The following is a 24316-nucleotide window of genomic DNA, read 5'->3' as shown; positions in this document are numbered from 1 at the left end:
ATTTTGTCTCATTATATAACCTAAAAGACGTATACATGATCAAAGAGCAGCGGTCTCTCAATTTTACTCACTTTTCTTATAGATATGGTACACAGACGACTACTGATAAAGTGTTTATATCTGACAGCCTATTATCTAAGACTCAAGATGTAGTGATTACATCATGCCCTCCATCAGACCACAATGCCATACTATTTAAAATTAAAATTAAACCAAACAATCTTATTCATTGGCAGAGACTACCAGCCTATATTATTAAGATAAAAGGATTCAAAAAATGGTTTATAAAGGAAGTAAACTATTATATTGAACTTAATGATAATAATAACACAAATAATGTGTTAATTTGGGACTCTTTAAAATCTTATATATATATGGGAAAATAAAAGCTTGGTATTTACATAAAAGGAAAGAATGGGACAAAAAATTATTAAATCTACAATTGAAAATTGACACTTTAAAAAAGAACTTACACCCCAAAGAACTGGGCTCGAACCTGGATTTAAAACAACTAAATCTCGAATATTTAGAAATTCTTAGTCATAAAGTAGCAATTAATTTAGAGAGGTTAAAATTACAATCTTATTCATCTAATCCAAAACATATGCATAGATTAGCAGCCAAAATGAAAAGTTTTCACAAGAGTAAGCACATAATTGAAATATTAGACAAATCTAAACACAATTCAAAATCTTCTTCAGATCTAAAAGATATTTTGGAGATTTTTCGTTCATATCATGAAACAATGAATAAAGCAAATTTAAACTTTACTAAAAATAGTTCAAAAATAGAATTTCTAAAAAACAATATAAATAATAAACTTTCTAAAGAACAAAATAATAGATTACTTAAATCAATATCATTAATAGAAGTTAAAGAAAGAATACAAAATCTTAAAAATAATAAAGCCCCTGGTCTTGATGGCATAATAGGTGAATTATATACAATTTTCCCTGATTCCGCTTTGACGATATTAATGAAAGCACTTAAGGAAGTTCGAATAGGTGACAAACTTTGTCCTTCTTGGAAATATTCGCTAATTTCTCCCATTCTAAAGCAAGATAAGGACTCCAAATTTGTTTCATCATATTGTCCTATTTCCCTATTAAATATAGATTATAAAATCTGTATGTCTATTTTAGCAAACAGATTAAATCAAATGATGCAGACTTTAATAAACAATGATCAAACAGGTGTTATACTGAACAGAAAAGTTCAGGATAATACTATTAAACTTTTAACTTTAATAGATTTTGAAAATAAAAAAAAGAATAATCACTCATCAGTCTAGATCTAGATAAAGCATTTGATTCTATTAACTGGACATACTTATTTATGGTATTAAAAGAATATAATTTCTCCTCAGAAATCTTAAACTTGTTAAAAAAAATTATATGAAGGTTCTATAGCGTATATTAAAATGGGCACTTTTTTATCTGGCCCACTTCAAATTCTAAAAGGCACTAGACAAGGTTGCCCTTTATCCCCACTACTATTTGCATTAGCAATAGAACCATTTGCTAATTTTATAAGAAACAATATAAACATAAAAATTGTTGATGTTAATGAGAACTATTCTTCTAAAATTTTACTCTTTGCAGATGATATCTTATTAACCATTGGAAATATTGATTCATCTATTGATCACATTATCAGATCATTAAAACTCTTTGAGGAAATCTCAAACCTTAGATTTAACCAAAACAAAACAGAAACTATTCTCATCAATAAAAAATTGAATAACACTATCTAATTACAATAACTTTAACTGGACCAATGATAAATTGAAATATCTAGGGGTTCATATTCTGTCTAAATGGAAGGACACTATAAATATAAATTATAAAATTGTATTAAATAAAATCACAGAATACATTAATAGATGGAAGAAAATGTTCTTTACTATAGAAGAAAGATTATCTCTGATAAAAATGATTCTATTACCAAAACTTCTTTTTTATCTTCAAACATTATTGGCTCCTCCTTCTAGAAAACAACTTAAACACATAAACACTATATTAATTAAATTTCTATGGTATCCTCAAAAACCAAGGATTAAATATGATTGCACTATAAAAACTGGATTGAAGGAGGGATTGCTTTTTCAAATTTTGAGCTTTATGCTGATGCCATTATTCTTAATATAACAAGTCTGTGGTTAAGTCCAAAATACCATTCAAATTGGAAAAATTTACACAAAACAATACTATTAAGCAATTTTGACAAGTTTTTTCAAAAACATATATTGTTCTGAAAATATTAAGCTATTTATAGTTATTAAAGAATTCTTTTTCAACAATGAGCAGGAAAAATCACATCTTATTCCTATAATTAAATATATCTTGCAAAATTTAAAAAAAGTAATGAATAAGAACCTTTTGAACAACAATTAGTCCATTCTAATGTTTCCAATAATCTTAACCAAGGGATGCTTTGATTCCTTTAACATGATGAAAATAAAAACTATGGAAGAAAATGGGTTATTATTCTGGCATCAGTTTTTAGGAACTAATAATATTCATGATGCTACCTACCTTTTAGCCAGGTATAATATCTACCAAAATAACTGGTTAAATATTCAAATCTTCAGAGAATTTATTTTAACGGAATTTAGAAGACATCATTTTCCTGCTATAACAGACCTCCCCAAAAAATTATCCATCCTCTTTGACTTCACCAATACAGGCTATAATAATGGTATCTCATTGTCAAGATTTTACAACATTCTTAGATCAGATCTAATAATATTAGACGACAATTTATGGAAATATATCAACAATTTCAACAACTCCCAAATACATATAAATGATAAAACTTTAATTCTCAGATCTGTTTACCATACCTCTTCTTCCACATATTGGAAATTTTTTACATGGATATTCATTCATAGAAGTTTTATTACACCAATAAAAGCCTCTAGAATAAGCAAGAAAGATTTTAATATATGTTGGAGATGCGAGGAGCTAATAGATGCTGACTGGGCACATATGTTTTTAGAATGCAGAACAATAACCACATTTTGGATGGAGCTTAAAAATTTTATTAAAGCTTTGTGGTCGGACAGATGTGAGATCTCTGATTCTATGATGCTTTTTAATGCACCAATGCCAAGGTATGTTCCACTGAATCAAATGAACCTCCTTTGGACTCTACTTGCTATAGCAAGAAAAACTATTACTAGAAATTGGAAATGTAAAAATAACCTCTCATTTAAGGAATTTATATCTTTTACTAAGATTATTTGTAGTAGGGAATTACAAACAGCTATGTTACACTCCTCAAACATGACTCATAAACAAATTTCCTGGATAAAGCTTAAAAAACTATTAGACAAAATGTAATGTTATTGAAGATTTGGTATCTATTTTGGACTTTGTATATAGTTTTTGTAAAAATTTGATATTACGTTGTTTTTTCTTGTTAAAAATTGTAATTATACTCTTGAAAATCAATAAAAAAATATGAGGAAAAAAAAAAAGAAAAATCATGATGAGTGGATGGGAAAAAGAAAATACACCCCGTGGATCACTTCTGTGTCTCTGCTCGACAGTGGCACAGGAAAATAACTTTTTTGGGTGGCGTAAGCCAGGGAACCTTGTTGGCTAGGCTTACGTAGGCCCTCAGGCTGATAGCCTAGTACCTACCTATGAACCTATGAACACATGGTAAAGTTAACAGTTCATTGTTGCTACCCCCAACTGTGAGAACTGGCTCTGCCAGGAGTAGCACTGGCACATCCATGTCCATAGTCAGATGTGCTGCTACTCTCTGAATAAGATTGATGTCTGCTGAAAGAGCTTTCCTCACAAGTGCAGCCAAGATCATAACCCCATGGCTTACCACACCTTGGTGTGTTCACATCAACCACTGATGAAGCATTTGCAACTATGGGAGCATGATCAGGAATGGCTACATTGCAATTCAATGTTGACATTGTTAACATTTCCGCAATGTACCTCGACTTCCCGGTGACTGCTTACACATGTTTTGCAGGGGGACAACCCCCCATGCCACCCAAACCCACTGCTAATTATATATTACAGCTCCAAGATCATACGGTCACCCATTTTCTTCTTTCCTCTGTAGTGAGGAAAAGGGAAAATTTCCCGATTTCCACTGTAGTGCGATTTACAATCAGAATGTCAATCTCACAACAGCGAATGCACACTAGCATTCACTGTTGTGGGCTTGACATATTTCAAATCACTGTTATGATAACTTTGAAAACTGCCTTTTGGTAATCATAGTTCACATAACGGCATTTGAAATTTTGATAGTTAGAAATGTGACTTACGTTAGCAAAAAATAAATAAAGCTTTCAAAAAAACTTTGCTTTGAACTCATATAGCATTTATAGACAATCATTGCACAGCATAGTAAAATTTAGCCTGAGAAGCAGCAACATGCAGGGAAGATACAATTCAGAAACAAAAGTATCATGGCCATGCCTCAGTGAAAATAGTGTATAATGTACTGTATGCAAATGACCACATGATATGGAAAATAGGTTCATGATGCATATAAGGCACAGTGATTATGCAGCTTGATGGCACTGAACATGGTGGAGTGATTCAAAGATATATTGAACTCTATTCTGAATGCCAAGGATTCACTGTGCACAAGATTGCATCATGTTTGCCTTAGTAGCAACTATGGCTGAACAACATGTTAGAAGCCACTACTATTGAAACTTAGCATGGCTGACTCTGAGTTACTACCATAATGAAAGTAACTATCCATATTTACTAATGCTGCACTGCTCATCCTGGGACTGGAGTTACACATGCATCCTTTTCTTGTGCACGGAACTTATGCAGATTGTACAGCTGCACTTCTGTATTACAGAGGCTTTCTGTAGCAGCCACTACTGATCTATAATACACGTACATTATGTGGCATCCAAACATGTATCATTCTATATGTCACTACTGTTTTACTTATGCAGTAAAATTGTGTGAGCAGGCATGGTTCCCTCAGGTGTTGAAGACCATATAACTCCTGACTGATTTCTAAGGGACAGCAAAATGTTCATGTTTTTCATCCATACGGTCACTGAGCTGCACCTGCTAGACCATTATGATGGCCCATTGTATAAGCTGGATGCCTTACATGAACTAGTCAGGACCGTGTGTAAAGTTACTGGCACAATCTGTTCTGATGAGCAGTGTAGGCACCTTTACTGTGAGCTGCAAAGGCACAACCCTGATATACTTGAGTGTAGAAGGCAATGGCTAAAGAGGGAAAGACAAATTTATTATTTGTCTTTTGATTACCAGGAAATTTCAAAGTGAGTCAAAGACATGCATAATGTTATACACAAAATTATAATCAAGAGAAAAATATTTTAAATATATCTTTTGCAATAAAAAGCATGCTTTGCATACACATTCCAATACTACCTATATGAATATTCATTCCTATGTAAAAGGTTCAAAACTGAAAAAGATAAATTATAGAAGAGGAGAACTGAGTTAATTAAGGCATTGGTAGATGATGTCACAATTTTTAATCAGTATCATGATATAAGAATATATAAGTGAAGTGTACTATATACAGGAAAGGGTAGAGCAGCAATTTATTTTAAAAAACATTTGGTGTTTGTTGCCATGCACACTGATTTTGTTAAACATGCAAGTAAAAGTGAATATTGTTGAAACTTTCAAATGTTATGGGTAATGCGCCAGTGGGTAAATGCTTCGCAAAGTCAATATTTTAGGGTGACTTATACCATTAGTTAACAGTTATATGTAATCAGTTAGATTCTGTGGACATAATAGGTCTGCATGAGTACTGAGTCCTACTTATTTTTACAGCTGATGAGGAGTGGAGAGCCAACATGCACAGATGTTGCAGATCTGCAATTTTATATGTGATATATGTGTGAACTAATGTGCTTTTGTTTAATTTTTCTTCTGAAGGTAATGTGATTGTGGCAGATGAATTACCTTAGTCTCTGGAACTGGCTTAGTGGTGGACAGCAAATCCACATCTCAACAAAGGGTCATAGATCTCCCTACTGAGGATGACCTGAAGGGCACATAGGTTCCCTTGGGGCCAGTTCTCTGGGGAGAGTAGGAGACAGAGAATATTCTTCTGATGGTAGTTTAGATGGGTCCACTGTAGTTTCCTAGAGGATTTTGTGAAGGCTACTGGCATACATGGTTTACCAACAGATGTACAACTCCCTTATCACAACAGTTGAGCTCCTGGTAGGGCTGATTAAGTAACATGACTGGTACGTCTCAGCAATCAAGTCACCAAAAGGGCAACCTACATATGATGTCAGCCATGGAGGTGACTGGTGTCTGTATGGGTCATCTTCTGGGACCTTCTGGCATCAGCCATACAGTCTCCATTATCCCACATCTAGGTATTCTTCTGTCTTACTTGTCATTGTCCAGAATTTCTTTATTGTTTAGTCCTCACCATCACCAGGAATCCACATCTTCATAGTCTCCATCCATTCTCGTCCCACTTTTTAAAACATTGCCACTCTTGTTTATCTGCATATACATGTTATGATAATTTGTCTTGTCCTGTAACATTCCCATCTCACTCTGTGTAACCTAGAAGCACCTCTCTCTATCTTTTGCAACTACTTTTCATCCTTTCATCGTCTTATATTGCAAATAGGAGTGCTAACACCTCAAAAATAAATAAATAAAATAAAATAAACCTTTCTCTAAATATATATATAGATATATATATATATATATATATATATATATATATATATATATATATATATATATAGGTCCCTATAAGAAGCTCGAGTTTTCAGAAACTGAAAATTAATATGGTTGAGACCATATGGTCAACTTTCCAAAAATTCAAAGCTTCTGAATGGAGATAGTTGTTCAGTGACGATAGGGGAATTTACCTTTTTCCAACTGTAGTGTGATCTCAGAGTTGGTATATATAGTATGCACGGGATGTGGGGGGCTTGCAAAAATATAGAAGAAAGGTAGATTTTTGTTGTTTTCTGAAGCTTGACTTTTTGGAAAATCAGTCATATGGTCTCGACCATATGAATTTTGAGTTTCTGAAAAGTCAAGTTTCTGACAGGGATCCATATATATATATATATATATATATATATATATATATATATATATATATATATATATATATGTATATATCCATGCGTGCGTGTGTGTGTGTGTGTGTGTGTGTGTGTGTGTGTGTGTGTGTGTGTGTGTGTGTGTGTGTGTGCGCGTGTGTGTGTGTGTGTGTGTGTGTGTGTGTGTGTGTGTTAGTGTATCTATAAGTTTGTAATAAATAATTGCCAGTGAGTGTGATTGAAACAATAAACATGGAAGAAAATCATTGACAATTGCCATTGACTGCAGCTAAAATCACTGAAAAAAATAATCACAAATGTAAACCAACAGCTTACATCTGTGATTACCAAAAGTAAAAATTAAAACAACTTTTTACAAGGTTTGGCCTCCATACCCACAGAAATTAAATGTACTAACTCCAGAGTTGCAGAAACTTAAAGAAAGAGCAAAACCCAATGAGCTGTGTAATGGTCACTCTGATTAAGGGTTGTTTTCTGGCATGGCTGATCCACTGGATCTGCCTAATGTTTCTTCTTCCATAATACAGCTGTGCAAAATTTATTTTGAGTCTTTTCTCAGACAATGAGTGTTGTGCAAGCCGTATTGCACTTCTCTGCAGCTATAGACCATGTCACTCTGTAGTTTGCTTGATATTTAGCTCTATACAGGTATGGCACACTTTTCTATGAATCACGACTTTTATTCTTTATGCTATCAGGATAATTTCTAACATTTTCTTCTTTATGTCACTGTTCTAGACTGGCTTTATTTGTAATATTATGAGAAAGAATTTAAGTAAAAATGCTATATCACTGCATTTCTGTAATGTCATAGAGTTTTGTTTAGATGTCTTTTAGTTGTGCAGCATAAGCATATTGTTTCTTAAAAAAATAAAGGAAGCAGGCACAAATAAATTATTAAAATAGATAAAAGCCTGCAGTTTAGCAGATCTCACTAATGATATGATAAATTGATAAGCTTCATTATGCAGTCTTGTGTCTGATTTTCTCATTCTCACTGTATGTAGTCTGTGACTGAGCAAGTCATTGATTGAGTCCAATAATCTTAGGATACTTGAAAAAGCGTCAGTTGTGCCTAATGCAATTTTCTCAACATTCAAGAAAGATGAAATCTACTTACATTTTTAACAGTACAACTGAGTCTTAAAAACGGTTTTAATGTGCTAGATTTTATAGAAAATGAAAATAACACTGTAGACAAGGCATACATACACTTATATAATAAAGAATAAGCCCCCCCCCCCCCAGAATGATGCAGAGCTCACAACCAAACACTTTCGCAGCACCACTTTATTTAGTCTAGTGGTGTTTGTACAGTGGCAGTCATTACCTTAGGGATGTGCTAAAGATAAGGTACTTGCATGTTACCAAGGCAGGTTAGGCATCAAAGACCATTCCAAAAATAGGATATTGTCATGTTCATAGTCCATTGCCTTGTCTGTCTGCTTGCATATTTTAATTTAGCTACAAACATGAATACAAACAGATGTTCAAAACTAAAAAAAAAAAAAAAAAAAAAAAAAGCCTAAACTGTTTGCTGCCTATTTTCGTTCAAAAGAGGACATTCCACTTAGCTGATGTAGTGAGCATATCATGGATATCAGTAATGGGTTCCCCCCTCTATGGCTTTGGTTACAGCAACGGCTTTGCTGCTACTAGTTTAATTATTCACTGATTCTTGTGTGTTTGTTAGAATCTATTCCCAATCCTATAGTCACTCATAAGGTGGTAAGAATTAAAGAATTAAAGGAATGGAAAAGATAATTGCAATTTAAGTTTTGGTTAATGCTCTGCAGAATTAAAAGTAAAGGAAAAATGTATGAATGCAGTGCCTAATGCTGAGCCCTGAACTGAATGTGTTGCAGGCCAAAATGAGTTCAGGGCAGTACTTGCAACAAACCAGACAACTGTTCCCTGTGCACTGCAATTTTTCATTGTGTACACAAAGAATGTTAGAGGAGTAATATGTAGCTACTTCATATAGCAATGAAATTGGTAAAGTAATAGATATTTTTTTATGCCGGCTCTGCATTACAAACATAGTAAATTTATTTTCCGTAGACTGCTGTGCATGCTATAACTATATTTTCTCCTTAAATGAGCACTACAAATGACATGTCAAATACATCAAAATTACATGGCATCTTCCCCAGTTAGATACATAGAAGAAACAGGAAATTTGCCTAGTCAAACTAATAGCTCAAATGAGGTATCTGACAGCTTAATGCATTTAATAAATGGCATTTGAAATGCCACAAAGTGCTAAACACAAAATTTCTAACATGAGCTTCAAAACAAGAACAGGTATGTCATAGTTTATGGCACAGTATGATATGAAAAATTATATGACTTGCAACATAACCTATATATCAGAATTATTTTAAACTGCATGTACTAAAACTGAGAAAAGAGGTGACAGATTATTTTGTTTAGTCACATGCATGCATTATATGGTGAGAATAGTTATATCTTTCAAAATGTTGCTGAAGTATTTGAACAATGCCAGAAATAATGCAGAGATGAAAGCCTACACTCAGGGGCAATTTTTAGATATTGCTTCAATTCACTTAATAGAAAACTAGGAGTTCCATAAACAAGCACTTTCTGAGCAATAAGAAATGCAAAGCTCTAATTTTGACATCATTGACTTATTATATTCATCATAATATCAGAAACACCACATAGAATTAACAGGAAATCAAACTTTTTTTTGAAAAACAAGGCAAAAAAACTGAGGCAAAATCAGAAATGTTCTGCAAAATCAGTGAAAGTTGAAATATAATGGTGAGGCTGGTTCAGTATGGCAGTAATGCATTAGAGAATTAAACAAAAACAAATGCATATGACTACTCTGGATGGCTGTATTGGTAAATGTGCTTGACTGCAGGTCATCCATACAATAGTGATCAGTGGCACAACTGGTTTTCAGTGCCAGTGTATCAACAGGTAGCACACTCACCATGTGTGCTGGAAGGTCAGAAGGCTGTGGACTACATTCTCATCCCTGTTGATTGTATTCAGTTTACAATACTGGCACTGCGGTGCAGCATGAGGTGAGGATGTGATAAACTGCTGCGTGTGCAATCATTCACAGGAAATGTTAAACAGTGGCACCATCCATCTGCCTGAGTTACTGGTAGCTGAGTGCACATAAAAGATCACATGGTAGTTATCAAAAAGACTACCAAAAGTTTCCTCTTATCCTTATTCAGTGTGAACAGTACTTTGGATCTTCTCTGAGAAAAGGGCTGCCCTCATAGTGAACTAACTTCTTAAATAAAAAATTCTTGGTAATGATGGAATGTCACCTAGCACTCTTGTACATGTCTTGGCAGCAATGGAATGTCACATAGCACTCATGCTCGTGTCTTCAAAATGATGGAATGTCACCTAGCACTCATGCACATGTCTTGGTAATGATGGAATGTCTCCCAGCACTCATGCACAGGTCTTGGCAATGATGGAACATCACCATGCATGCATTCACATGTCTTGGCAATGATGGAATTTCACCTAGCACTCAAGTGCATGTCTTAGTACCTAGCAGTCATTCTACAGAGATAAATTTCCCAGCATGTTTTCACAAGAGTTAATAAATGTCATCATCTCATGACCTATAAGATCATAGGAGTATCTAGGCTAATAATCCTAAAGGACCTTTTTTAAGCCTATCCATGTTCCCTGCAATATTAGAAAGGTATCTATCCCATAAAATAGTGTTTGAGCATTTACAAAATTCCTCTATCTGACAGAAACCTAGTGCCAGACAATGGTTACATTTGTAAGTCCCATCCACTGACATAAGTTTCACTTGAACAAGTGCAAAGAAGAACTTTGCCTCACATGTATGGGAAGCCCAATCCAGAGAAGTGGCAGCCTCTGAAACACATACCTGTCCTTTCTATGTTGCAGGCTAGGTTTATGCCCGTAGATCTTTGTTTTTGGTGATATTTGTTTTGTGGTTGAGTGAGAGGTCCATTAATGCTTAATCAGAGGATGCTTTGTAGTCCTGGCATAGATGGCATCTCAGCAGCCTGTAGGAAACATAGTATAAGATTAATGATTTGAGATGGTCAAGTTGGACTTGCTTTCAATACCATATCTTCTTTTTGTGAGGAGCCTCTGTGGTCACTCCAGATATTATATATGTCTGGTCAGGTATATGCCCAAGGGTGCATTGTACTTAATGGCTTGATCTTAGGAAAGACTAAGAAGAACAAAACAATGACATTTTTGGAAAAGGATACCATACCTCTGTTTATAAGTTGCGCAACATGGAATGATTTTCTTACTACTTTAGTCACATGATGGACAAAGACCAAGTCACTGTCTGGATGTATTCCCAAATCGCTGAACACTGACTCTTAGGGGGTGTATTGTCATGTAGTAATTTGCAGGGTTACTGTTTTAATAAAGGATACTGTTATGTACTCCATGGCATTGAGTTCATGACTGTAACTCTAGCATCATTTAATAGTGTTTGTCAGGCCCTCTTGGAAAATGTTAATTTCTTGGGAGCATTTAATGACTGTACCTGATTTGCAATAATCTTCTAATTTAGTCAGTTATTGACTTCAGAGAGAAGTTTATGACAATCATAAGAGGCCCCAGCACCAAACCATGAAGGACGCCATTAGTGATTTGCCTTTTTCTGGAGATAGTCTCCCCTATCTTGACCTATCGGGTCCAATCTGTGATCCAGCTGGCTAACCACCAGGTGGCATAGAGTTTTATCCCTAACTCAGTGGGTTTGTTTACAATGCCTTAGTGGGGAATTGTGGTGAATGCTTGACTAGGATGAGCTTGGCAGTATGCACCACCTTGCCCTCAGCCATTGCTTTGGTGACCTTCTCAAAGAAGTCCACCAGGGTGAGTAAGCATGGCTTTTCCTCGACTAAACCAAACTGAGTTGGGTCCAGCATCTGAACATTTCCTATGTCATTATTTATCATATCCATGATAATTCTTTCTATGGCCTTTCATATGAGACTAGTCAGGCTTAAGAGTCAATAGTTTCCTTGGTCTGTGGATGGCCTGCTCTTATTGTAGTGTGGTAGCAGTTACACACCTCCATTTGCTTATCATGAAGCCTATTTGGAGGCTATGATTTAATTCTTCTAGAGTCCATGAAAAGTCATAATCCATGCTATTAAGGAGGTATCCATGGGATATTATCAGGTCCCACTGATGCAGTATTTTTTGCGCTGGAGAATGAATTGAGGAGCTGTTCCCAGGTGATAACTGGGGGAGCTATGGTGAGTGTATTTCAAGAGAGGAGTCTGGGGTGAATGCAGGTTAAACTGGAGCTGAATTTATAGGTCAGTAGATTTTTCAATCTTCTCAAGCTCAGTAAAAGCATTTCCATTTGGAATTAGTTTGACACATTGTTGTGTACTGCCTTTTTGATTTGGACAACAAGGTTTAAAAGAAGGCAGGATTTGAATGAGCTGTGTAATAGTTAACTAACAATGATTGGATATGTTAAAAGTGATGTATAATGTTGGCAGCTACAGTTGCTTCGGCACGCTTTGGAATGTATAATGTTTGCAACTGAGATTCTGTTGCTATGGTTTATTGTCGGATATAAATGCAAAATGGCCTATGTCATACATGAAAATTTAATAAAGGTGCTTCTTGTTTTAGAAACAAAAAGGCCCTGTTGGCAGCCAGGAATGCTATTGTTACCTCAAATTTGGCTTTGGTTGTCTTAATTAGTCTCTTAAGTTGTTTATATAGTTTGACGAGGGAGTTCTTACCTTGGTGGGCAGTACATTTCACATTTTTCCAGGATTTTCTTCCTTTTGTTATATAATCTGTTAATGTTGTGATTTCACCAGGGTGGCTTGTTTATTGAGTTCATTGTGATATTGTTTTGGAAAGTACTGCATCCTCTATACAGTTGTATAAATTTAGAGGTTTCTTGCAAATGACTCAGTAAATGCACTATTGTTCGCTGGGTTGGGGAGGGTATGAAATTTTGCTAGTGTATCATTTAAAAGAAGGAAATTTGCCTTGGAATCATTTCTATAAGTTCCAGAGTAACCTGCTGTTCCAGATTTTACTTTTATTTTAGAGGCGGCATATTTATGTTCTGACTTGAAAAGTGAGCAGAACCTGCTCATGTGCTTGCTTTTGCTATCGTTATGAAACTCACTTGCCATGATTTCTGACAATAACTGTCTGATATTCCAAGACTCGTTACAATGACTCCTGAAATAGTGAGACTGAATAACTGAAAATATGAACTTACATATGCAAAGTCCAAGATTGTCATTTATTGGAATATTCCCTTTTCTCAGGGGTATAACAATGTCAGAGTTGGTATATATACGAGTGTGCAGTCTGGAGGCTTGCATCTCATATCAAGGATGCAGGGTGGTGCATCTCTTTCAAAAAATAAATGTAAAGCAGATCAGAGATGGGTTTTGGTATTTCTTGTTCTCTTGTATTTTCAGGAATGTTTTCATAATTCCTAGGAGTACATTTATGAGTCATAGAATTACAGTAGGGATCATTGCAGAAAATGGTTAAATACAAAATTCTCCACTGCATTCCGGGACCCTCAAGCTTTGCTTCAGGCATCGCTGAACTGGGATTCTTCTCTTGCATGCTTTGTTTTGCTGGCCATTGTTACCCAGTGTTGTCACTGAGGCCATATAATTTAAGGGAGTGCACCTCAGACATGAGGCGATGAAAATCGCCAAATGTACCATAATGCAGCTATTATCTGTCTTAATCCCATTCTGAATGGCTTTACAAAAATATCTGCTTGTACTGCTCATGTGATAATGAACCAGAGACACATGTTTGTTGGATTCATGACTTACTGTTGTATAAACTACTGTTGCATTCAGTACCATACAAGGTTAAATAACACAAAATGGTAAACGCTGCTACCTGATATCTGGTGTTTGTTTCCTGTCAATGTCTGTCTATCTATCTATCTATCTATCTATCTATCTATCTATCTATCTAATTATCTATCTATCTATCTATCTATCATTCATCTATCTATCTATCTATCTATCTATCTAGCTATCTATCTATTTATCTATCTATCTGTCTCTGTCTAATCTTTCCATGTCCTATTGCCTGTTGGTTTGTCTATCTGTCTATCTAGCTATCTATTTGAGTTCTGTGGTTATATATGTTTGTATTTGCATATGAATGTATATCTCTGTGTCCACAAATAAGTGTTCTATTGAGACGGCAGCCCTGATTGCGTGTTTCATTGTTGCATGTGTGGAATATGACTTATTGAGATAACATACACTTCTTGCTGTGTGTAGACATCAAAAATCTTTGCAATACATGCTTTCTGTGATGCTTTGCTGTGTTGTCAAAATTGAATGTGTCATGCTGTCCCAAAGTACACACAGTTCCATGTTGGAAAGCTACTCACATTGTTAACTCACCCACTTACCGATGATTAATTTGTAGAGGAGTATCCTTGACAGGTTGTACTGACCACCTTAATATAACTTTGCTGCAGAAGGTGATACAGAGCTTGGTGGATAGTCTGTGATGCCACTACTGACATCTAGCTTGTCCTACTGTGTAGCAAATGATGTTGCTTACCCAAGCTGCACTGTGCAATGAACCACATTAAGGTGGCTCTACTTAATGCTAAAAGTCTAAACAAAAAACTGGTGGACCTTGAGTCCCTCCTATATTTAGAGAGTAGACATTTGTTTGTTGTTACTGACCCCTGGTTTAAGACCCCAAAAGCACTACCTCAATTCCTGAGTTTTGTGTTTATGACTCATTTATGTCAGATGGGAACTGTTGTGGTTACTCCATATTTGTTAGATACCACATTACCATGAGACAGATGCCAAGAGACCACTAAGTAGAGTTATAGAAATTCAAATCACACTAAATAGTATCAACTGTTAGGTATAGCCTACTACAGGCCCCTGCATGCCCCCTCAAAAATCGTGTAAGATTCCTAAATATTCTTGATGAACCCCCTATAAGTAGGAATGCTGTTATCCTACCAATAAGCTGGAGGACAGTTGGACAACACTGGATAAGAGTAAAAAGTATTGGCTTTTGTAAACAAGAACTCCCTGGACCAGATTGCTAACAAACCAGCTTAAAAACAAAATATACTTGACCTGGATCTAACAAACGTCATCTGAATATACCAGCCTTAAGACATCCCTCTCACTGGCCAAGGCAGACCACAAACAAGTAGCCCTCTTCATCAAAATCTCCAAAACATCAGAAGAAAATATTGCAGTATTCAAGGACTTCAAATATACAAATCTGCAATTCTATGATGTTGTTGTGTCTTTCGGCTTTTCCCGGTTAGGGGTCGCCACAGCGGAACTCTGGTCCACTCATGATTGGTAGTTGATTTTTACGTGCCAAGTTACCAGCCCTGACGCACAACCTTCAACAAAGGTATGCTCATTCACGCATGTCTCCACGCAGAAGACTCTCTAGTTGAGAATCGAACCGGACAGCATCTTACTGTGAGGTGACAATGATAAGCCCTATAAATTCAAGTATAACAATGTCAGACATAATGCTGATACTGCAAAGAGTTATGCAAGCAAGTTTTAATAAAACCAAGACAAATGTATTAACTTGGCAGTCCCAGCTAGATCTAAACAAATGGGGAAGTGTAATTGCAAACAAGTGTAGTGGCCTACAAGCATTAATAACCTATAACATGAAAGGAAAATACTTGTTATCCAGTGTAACAGAATGAAAAACTATAAATTAAGGAGACCATCAAATAGCTAGATAAGAAATTTAAAAAAAAGGATATCAGAAAAAATAAGGCATCCTGTCAACTAAGACTAGGTAAAAGCCAAAGACAACTACAAATTCTTCTTTAATTATTTCAGAAAAAAATAAGGAAGCACTGACTATTGCTCAGAACTTATCTGTAATGGTACTACCTTCTCTGATCATGGGGATACTGTGAAGATACTGGCAAATAAATTTCATGCCAGCTCCACTCCAGAGGCATCTATCCCAACCTATTTATAGCAGAAGGAATCAACCTACCAACCATCACAAAAGAATATCTACTCAAAGTAATTTAAAAAATGAAGAACATTGCATCCATGGCGCCTGCCAAACATACATGTGTGCTGAATAAATAGCACTAAAGAGGCAGTGACAGACATACGTCTTCATCTCTTTAACTGAACCTAGCAATGTCTTTTGTCCCGCAGGGGTGACATGCAACTGCTGCGATCCCACTCCACAGAGATGACCCCACCAATTACCCTGATGATTACAGACCTATCAGTCTAGTGAGTCATATATGCAAAGCCATGGAATGTACCATAGCTATCCTAATTAACTATGATATCAAGAATCTTATCAGACTTGGCTTCCTGCAGGTTGGCTTTGTCAAGAGTAGATCTTTTCTGATAACTTTAGTGAATTTCTTTGAGAAGATTACTTAGGCAGTAGGCAGTGATCATGTTGTCTATACAGTATACATTTATTCAATACCTTACCACATACAAATATAACAGTAAAACTTAAGGGACTCAAAAGTGACACGTGTAGTTAGGTGAAGAGGGATAGGACTCACTCAGTAAGAATTGGGGAGGGGATCCTCCAGGAGCATGAAGGTGACTAGTGTAGTTCAAAAGGGATCTGTGCTGTGACCATTGCTATTTGGTATCTACATCTTATATCTCCATATGTATCAAATAAGGATGTCTGGTTAATAATGCTTGCAACTGATTGTAAGTTGGGAGTCATTGTCAACTCCCACTCTGACATACAGGCACTCCAGTAGGAGTTTCACTTGTCATTAATTGGTGTACACAAAAGGTTCTAATTCAGTGATAAAAACTGTAACTCTGTGACATTTTGTAGCAACACCTAACTCCAGCTTATACTATAGAAAACACATCAGTCCAAAGTAAGAAGGTAGTAACAAACCAGGGTATGTGGGTGGATAGCTCCCTTATGTTTGACTGCCACATTGCAAAGGTAGTCAGGAGATTCTTTTGACTTGCAGAGCTCATGGATAAAGGTATTTCCTCTACATCAAAAGAAGTCCTCACCTTATTGTACTCTGCAATGAACAGACCCATCACTGAGTACAAATCACCGTTTAAGATGCACTTCATTGAGCATATTCATCAATTAAAAAGACCCCAGAGCTTATTAACTAAAAAAAAATCATATGCTTAAAAACCTGAACTACAAAGAGAGACTGGAAGTGATTTCTCTATATTCAGTATCATATAGACAATGTGGGGGGCAATCTGTGCCTTTCTTATAGGTCAAGGTATCCAGTAGTCCAGAAACTCTGATAGCTCTAAAAAAAACAAAACAGCCCTACTAGCATTAGAGCCAAAGGTGTAAATCTTAGACAAATCAATAAAAAAAGGTAGAGGGCTAGATTTAAGGCACAGTGCATATCCCTTCTATGGAACAAACTTCCTCACCAAGTTTAGCAGTGTGGCACACTGTCTGACTATAAGAAGATGGACAACTGGATGCATATTCATAAATTCACCCCTGGTATTACTATCTTGGTGCTCCTTAGAAAGGGAGGCAAGGCCTAATGGTAAGTACTATCAAGGTAGAAATGGCCCTTTGGCTTACTCACATTGTAACTGATATGACCCTATGAATCTATGGTCGGCTCATGATCATGGTATTTGGATGAATACGAACACTTGACTAATTTTCTTTACTTTCTAAAACCATAAAATGATGTTAAAATCTTAGAGCTACATCTTAAAATGCAGTTCAAAATGTAGATTTTTTTTACTTTGAGACTATAAAATTTCTTGTCTCTCTCTGTGTTGCTTCAGTTCTTTTCAAGAATAATATTTTTGCATTTAAGGACAAAGTTACTTTTAAGTACAAAGTTGGAAGATATATGTTTATATTCAAAAAGCACTTAAATATTTAAATACCCACAAGGATAATCATTTAGAAATAAATTATTTAATCTGACTTACGAATTTGTGCTTGCAAAATGATTTTTAAATGCTTGCAAGAGTTTGTATAAAAAGAGGAAGCTAAGTCTTCACTGATTGCAGAGAAAGTTGGAAGTGGTACTTTCACATATTTATCAAAGTGAGGTATCAGGAAAGAGGTTCTAGCCACTAGAAAAGATCTTATAATGACTGAGAAAATCATCACACTGATTGTGTGTTTTATCTGTTAACAAGGCTCATTTTATTAAAAATCTAAAATGGACAAATGACATTATCAAAACACCAGACTAGAAATTTTTACCCAAAATAGTACAAGAAGGAATGTAAAAAATATATGAATTATGAACCTAGTATTAAATGGGGAAAGAATAGTTATAGACTGACATAGAATGAATGTTTCTCCTGGCCAATGATTAAGGACATCTATGGTACACATGGAGGAAGTGGTCAGCAGACAAGCAAACAAACAAAACCAAGACAAGAAACTATGAAATTATACACTGTAACAATTTGGGTGAACTACTGAGATACAAACTGGGTTGAGGCAACAGATGGTAGAATATATGGAATGTGGATCAGGTCCAAATAATGCTTACAGGCAGCTAAGCAACAATTGTTTAGCATAAACAGTATAGTTAAAAGAAGAAAAGGCAATGTAGTTGAATTGTGAAGCAAAATTGGAGTTAGAGCAAGGAAAAGAACATTTCAAAGGTAAAAAGCTAAAAAAGGAGGAGAGAAAGAGAAAGGTTAAAGACAGGAAAGCCAAGGAAAAGAACTACAGTGGGAACTAACTTAAGAAGTCAAAGAAAGAAAAGAGATTCTATAATTATATTGGTAGGTAAAAATGGTAAATGATGAAATCCAGAAAATGAAGTTGGTAGTAATGGAGTCTAAGGATGTGTTTGTTAAGACAAAACTCTAACTTTATCTCTATCATCAGTAAAGAGAAAGAGTGAGAAGTGTCACAAAGACAAGGGCAAAGAGACAAGAACTCAGTGAATGTATGGTTAACTAATGGTATAATCACAGTGAAACTGGAGAAGGAGAGCTTATTGACTGTAAAATGCAAAACCTGAATGGTATACCTCCCAAAATGCTAAGGAACTTGGCATGAATAAATTGCCCACAGAACATGTCATTGTTTACTCTCTAAAGCTGTTGCAATACCAGAACTGAAGATCTATTAACCTAGTAAGTTTCAGCAGTGGTGAATGCAACAGAGAGAAAAAAATGAGTTTCTAGAGGCAAAAGTTCCGTTAGATAAATGTCATCATGAGTTTTTGATCAGTCATATCTGATTTTGGTGTTTGATATAAGAGCCCTTGGTGGTTTTGTACAGGTTACAGAGGTTCAGATGTAAGGACATGAACATGCAAAGTTCAATACATATCTCTGATTATTGTTTTATTATACAGGTTTACTTTCCTAATTTGTTCCACTTACTACATGAGGTTTTAATAGGATTAATTTATGATAGATCTAATTTATTGATTGTTTTTAAGTGTATATAAAGGGAGGGAAGTATGAGGTATAGGATCTGAAATCCCAACATTTCAGGGACAGAAAATGTAGTGATAAAGCTATGCATTTAATGGTTATCATAAGTTTTATTTTGAAGTTAATTAAAGTTTCATGGATTTTCCGGTTAGTGCTGATGGTATTTTTTCCTGCACCTCTACAGCGCTTATATTTTTGGTTTATGCTGGCATGGTTGTGCTCTTAGTACTGGTTTTCCTGTAATTTTTGGTTTGTCGCCTATCTCTTTTTTAATGAGGGGAAAAATGTGTGGCTCTTTTTTATAGATAAACAACTGGTACAAATATAAAATAGATTTTTTTTCCTGAAACCTGCTTTGAGATCAGAATAATTCCATGTTTTCTTAAAAGGTGTGACTTAACTGACTAGTTTTAACATCGCATGTAGTTAGTGACCAATGTTATATCATAATTTGAGTTCCCAGAAGGTTGGAATGGTAGAAAAAAAAATTAATGATGAGGCATGTTAAAAGAGTAAAATTTTAAATATCCACTTTTAATCCATATTTATTGTTATAACAAACATTCCTATAGATCATCATTTCTGGTACATTTTGCAAAATTAACAGTCACATATGCTGCAAAGAAAGTTCCATATAATCAAAATGTAAAACTGAAATGGAGATGTGCAAAGTATGATTAAGAAGCAGAATAAGCTTACTGAAGAGTGAAGTGTTAAGATTTGTTTACACATATCTCCAAATAGTCTGAATAAAACAAAAAGAGGGCTATTGTAAAAGTTCTTACTACCAAAACAAATGCATAACCTGCCTCTATTTTTGATGGTAATTCGAGATTATAAAAAAATCAAGTAGAAGAGTAAAGACTCAGGTTGTGAACATTTAGTTCATATGCTTGAAGTTGTTAATTTTTCATATTATCATTTAGTATTTCATCAGAACCTGAAACATTTAAAGAGCTGTTGCAAATATGTTTGAAGGGGTGGATGGCATTGTTAGCATCACTGTTGCCATACTGGTTTGTGGTACAACCAAGAAAGAACATAGCAAGAGACAATTTCAGAAATGTAATAGGCTGAGTACAATAACAAAACCAAGAACCAGCAGAAAACTTGTCAAAAATCAAAAAAAACGCTGACAGTCCTGTACTCAAGAGCTTTTATTCGGGAAACTACAACAGTTAAGCGCTTTCGTCAGCAACCACAAGCTGACTTCATCAGAACTAAATTAAAACAAAAACATGTTTAATTTATAGCATAAAAGCGTCATCTGATTCACTTAAACAATCAAGTAAATAGTTCTATATGCTTAAAGTGCCAAGTACGGTAAAAAATACCATAGCCATAAAAAGACAGCATAGTATGCAAACACAAACAACTCTACACACTAAAATAACTTGATATAAAATTGACAATAAGTTACAAAAAATAAATAATTAATAAGTTAAAATTTGAACAACTTTAAATTTCATAGGCTCACAGTTTAAGCAGGCTAGTTAAATTTATTGCATTGTTCAAGCCAGGGAAGGTAGTAGCGTCTAATTTAATCTGCCAAAACAATTCTCTAAAATCAAGATAATCTTCCCATGGTCCACCTCTAGGATTTTGTGGGACTTTTTCAATAACACAAAATCTAAAATCATGTCCAGGGTTTTTGTTAATGTGTTTGAATAAAGCACTAGTGTTGTTCTGGGTTTTTATAGCCCTGAGATGTTCATGTACCCAGTCCTTAAAATGCCTTTTGGCTTTACCAATATAGAACCCCTTACAATTAATACACAAAGCTGCATAAATAACTCCCACAGTGCTACAGGAAAATCTACTCTTGGACTTGATAACTGTGTGATTGATAGTAATCTTGTCTGTGTTCAAAATGTAAAAACATTGTGAACAAAACTCACACTTCCTGGTGCCTAACCCACCAGTACCTGGAATGGGATGAAATTCCCTCTCCAGTAAATTTTTAATGGTAGCCCCTCTCCTGTAAACAACCCTAGGGTGTACACCAACCTTACTCAAGATAGTATCTTGCCCAGGAAAAATTCTCCAATACTTCTTTAAAATACTGTGTATCTCATTGTGGTCTAAAGAAAAATTTGTAATGAAAGAACAAACTTGTTCATAGTCTACATCCCCAAGAGCATTGTTTGTTTTAGTCATATTCACTGCATATGTATTGTCTAAATGTAGAGGGCACAATTACCCATCTAGTCTCATATTTGAAACCTCACTAATGACGTTGTCAATTAATTCCAAAGGATATCCTCTTGCCAAAAACATACCCTTTAAACAATTACTCTGAGTATGAAAATCTTCAGTGTTGCTAACCATGTGTGAAATTCTAATAAACTGACCTTTAACAATTCCTTTCTTGGCGTGTTCAGGATGACTACTCTGATACTGTAATAGGCTGTTACTATATATATAGGCTTCCTATACAAATCACTAACAAAGGAAGTGTTGATCAAATCCTTTCTTATAGTAACAGCCAAGAAGTGAATTTTGTCTATACTGTACTTTGAAGTAAATCTCAAAAACTGTGTTGTACTGTTAATGCAGGTCAAAAAGTTAGACACTTCCCCTGGGTCACCATTACAAACAAAGAATAGATCATCAATATAACATACATACAGAGCCCATTGACTGGAAAAAGAAGAATGCAAGAGAAATTTCTTCTCACACATGTACATAAAAATGTTTGCAAAAATGGGGGCACATGAGGCCCCCATAGCCACATCACTCTTCTGTACAAAAAATGTCCATCAAAGTAAACAAAATTAAACTTTAGAATAATTTCCATGAGTGTTACCAAAACAGAAACCTTGTTGTTATAAAATAAATTACAGTCAAACAAAAATTCTTCAAACCATTCCAAACTCAAAGAATGTGGTATAATGTTAAACAAGTTGGTAACATCCACAGTTAAAAAAACTAACATTCTCATCAAAGGGCAAATTTTTAAGTTTTGTCAAAAAGTGCCAGGAATCTATGCAAATGTGTTCCACATCTTTCAAAACATGTTTAAGCATGACATCCAAATATTTACCCAAAAAAATGTGTTTTAGATCCTGCTGCAGTAACTGCTGGTCTCATAGGAGAATTATTCCTGTCTTTGTGTATTTTAGGTATGCCAAAAATGCTCGGCACCCTAGGAAATTTAACTGTAAGAAATTCATAAAGTTCAATATCAATTTGTCCCTGATCAAACAGGTCTTTAAGAAGTAAGTCAATCCTATAATGTGAAATGTTGACAAAATTCAGGGAAAATCCTTCATACATAGCATCATCTAAAAGCAAGGTATTCATTCTGTTATTGTAATCACATCTAGTCATGACCACTGCTCCACCCACTTTGTCCGGTTTCATGACTCTGAGTGATTTATCCATGCATAATTTTCTCCATAAAGCATATTCAGTGCTGGATAAATTCAACCTAGTGTCATCACAAACAGACCTTGAACTCAAAAGAGTTCTAAATTCAAACTCCACCATACTTTGGAAAATAGTGAAAAAACTGACAAGGGGCGGATTAAAAATGCTTTTCTTTCTTAAAGCGTTACCATGAACACTGTGAGAAACAGAATCAAATAGTAAACGTAAATTAATCTTACACACAAAGAGTTTCAAATCAAGAATTAATTGTACGATGTCAGAAAGTTTTGCAGATACAAAATTAAAGCCTTTACATAACAAATTAGCCATGTCAGCATCAAAGGACTGGTTGGAAAAATTGTAAACTGAAAAGTCACCTACTGTATTGTAAACAATGGAAGAGGACACAGGGCATACAACCCCCGACTCATGAAACACGTCCTCAGAGTTGGAACAAGTACTAACATCAAAAGGTATATAGAAATCCAAGCCAGTTTCCAAATAATTTAATTCCATCTGGATTGTTGTCGCCTCGTGTTCTGTTGAAAATAATTCTGCTGATAACTCTGGTCCACATAGGGCTGTTGTTGTCTGTAACCATCCTGTTGTGTTCGGTTGCATATCCTTTCCGATCTTCTCAACGGTTCTTCCCCCAAAGGGACTCAGTGATCCAGTTGCTCTTCAGCTCCACCACTGACAGGACTGCTACCAACAGGAAAGTCATTGTATGAAGTATTTTTAACACAAGTGGCCATTGGTCTAGGGTAGGCTGTACCGGACTGATAGGCTTTAATATCTCTGTCAAGCTTTTTTATTTTGTGGTTTTTATCATCCGTAATGATCTTGTCCACTTTATTCAACACATGTTGGTAGGCAGAAACAGAATGTTGAAACAAGAGATCATCATGTAACACTCTGTCCAACTCAGAAAGTTCAGAGTATAACAAGTCAATAACTTCAGTGTTGTTTTTCATCACAATTTCAAGCAGTTTTGTACCTTGCCTATCAGAGTATATTGAGTACAATATCACACTAAAGAAGACCAAGTGTAATGAGTCACATATTTTATATAAAGAAGCTCTGTTTAACTTCAAGAAACAGAGGATTAAAAAGTCAGAACTACTGTATAACTGCCAGCATTGGGGGAAAGCCAATAACCTATCAGATAGCTGCGTGTTGTGGTGTGGTTTGAAGGAGCCATTAATGAACTTTTTCATGTGGTCCACTAGGGCAAGGTTTGATTTTTTTCAGCTTCCATTGCTGAACTGTGTGACACTGGGTAAATCACTAGACACTGCATCCAGGGTGAGCCTAATAGAGGTCTATGGAGATCAGTGTTCTGCCCTGAAAACCAAATACATACAAACAAGCAAAAAGAAAAAAAAACAAATAGATGTTGAGGAAAGCAAGTCAGTTTTATTACAAGTTGATGTCTATTCAAACG

This window comes from Protopterus annectens, chromosome 2.part0, assembly GCF_019279795.1.
Source record: "Protopterus annectens isolate FY-2018-M chromosome 2.part0, PAN1.0, whole genome shotgun sequence".
In the NCBI taxonomy this organism is placed as follows: Eukaryota; Metazoa; Chordata; order Ceratodontiformes; family Protopteridae; genus Protopterus; species Protopterus annectens.
Note: the sequence above shows the minus strand (reverse complement) of the source record.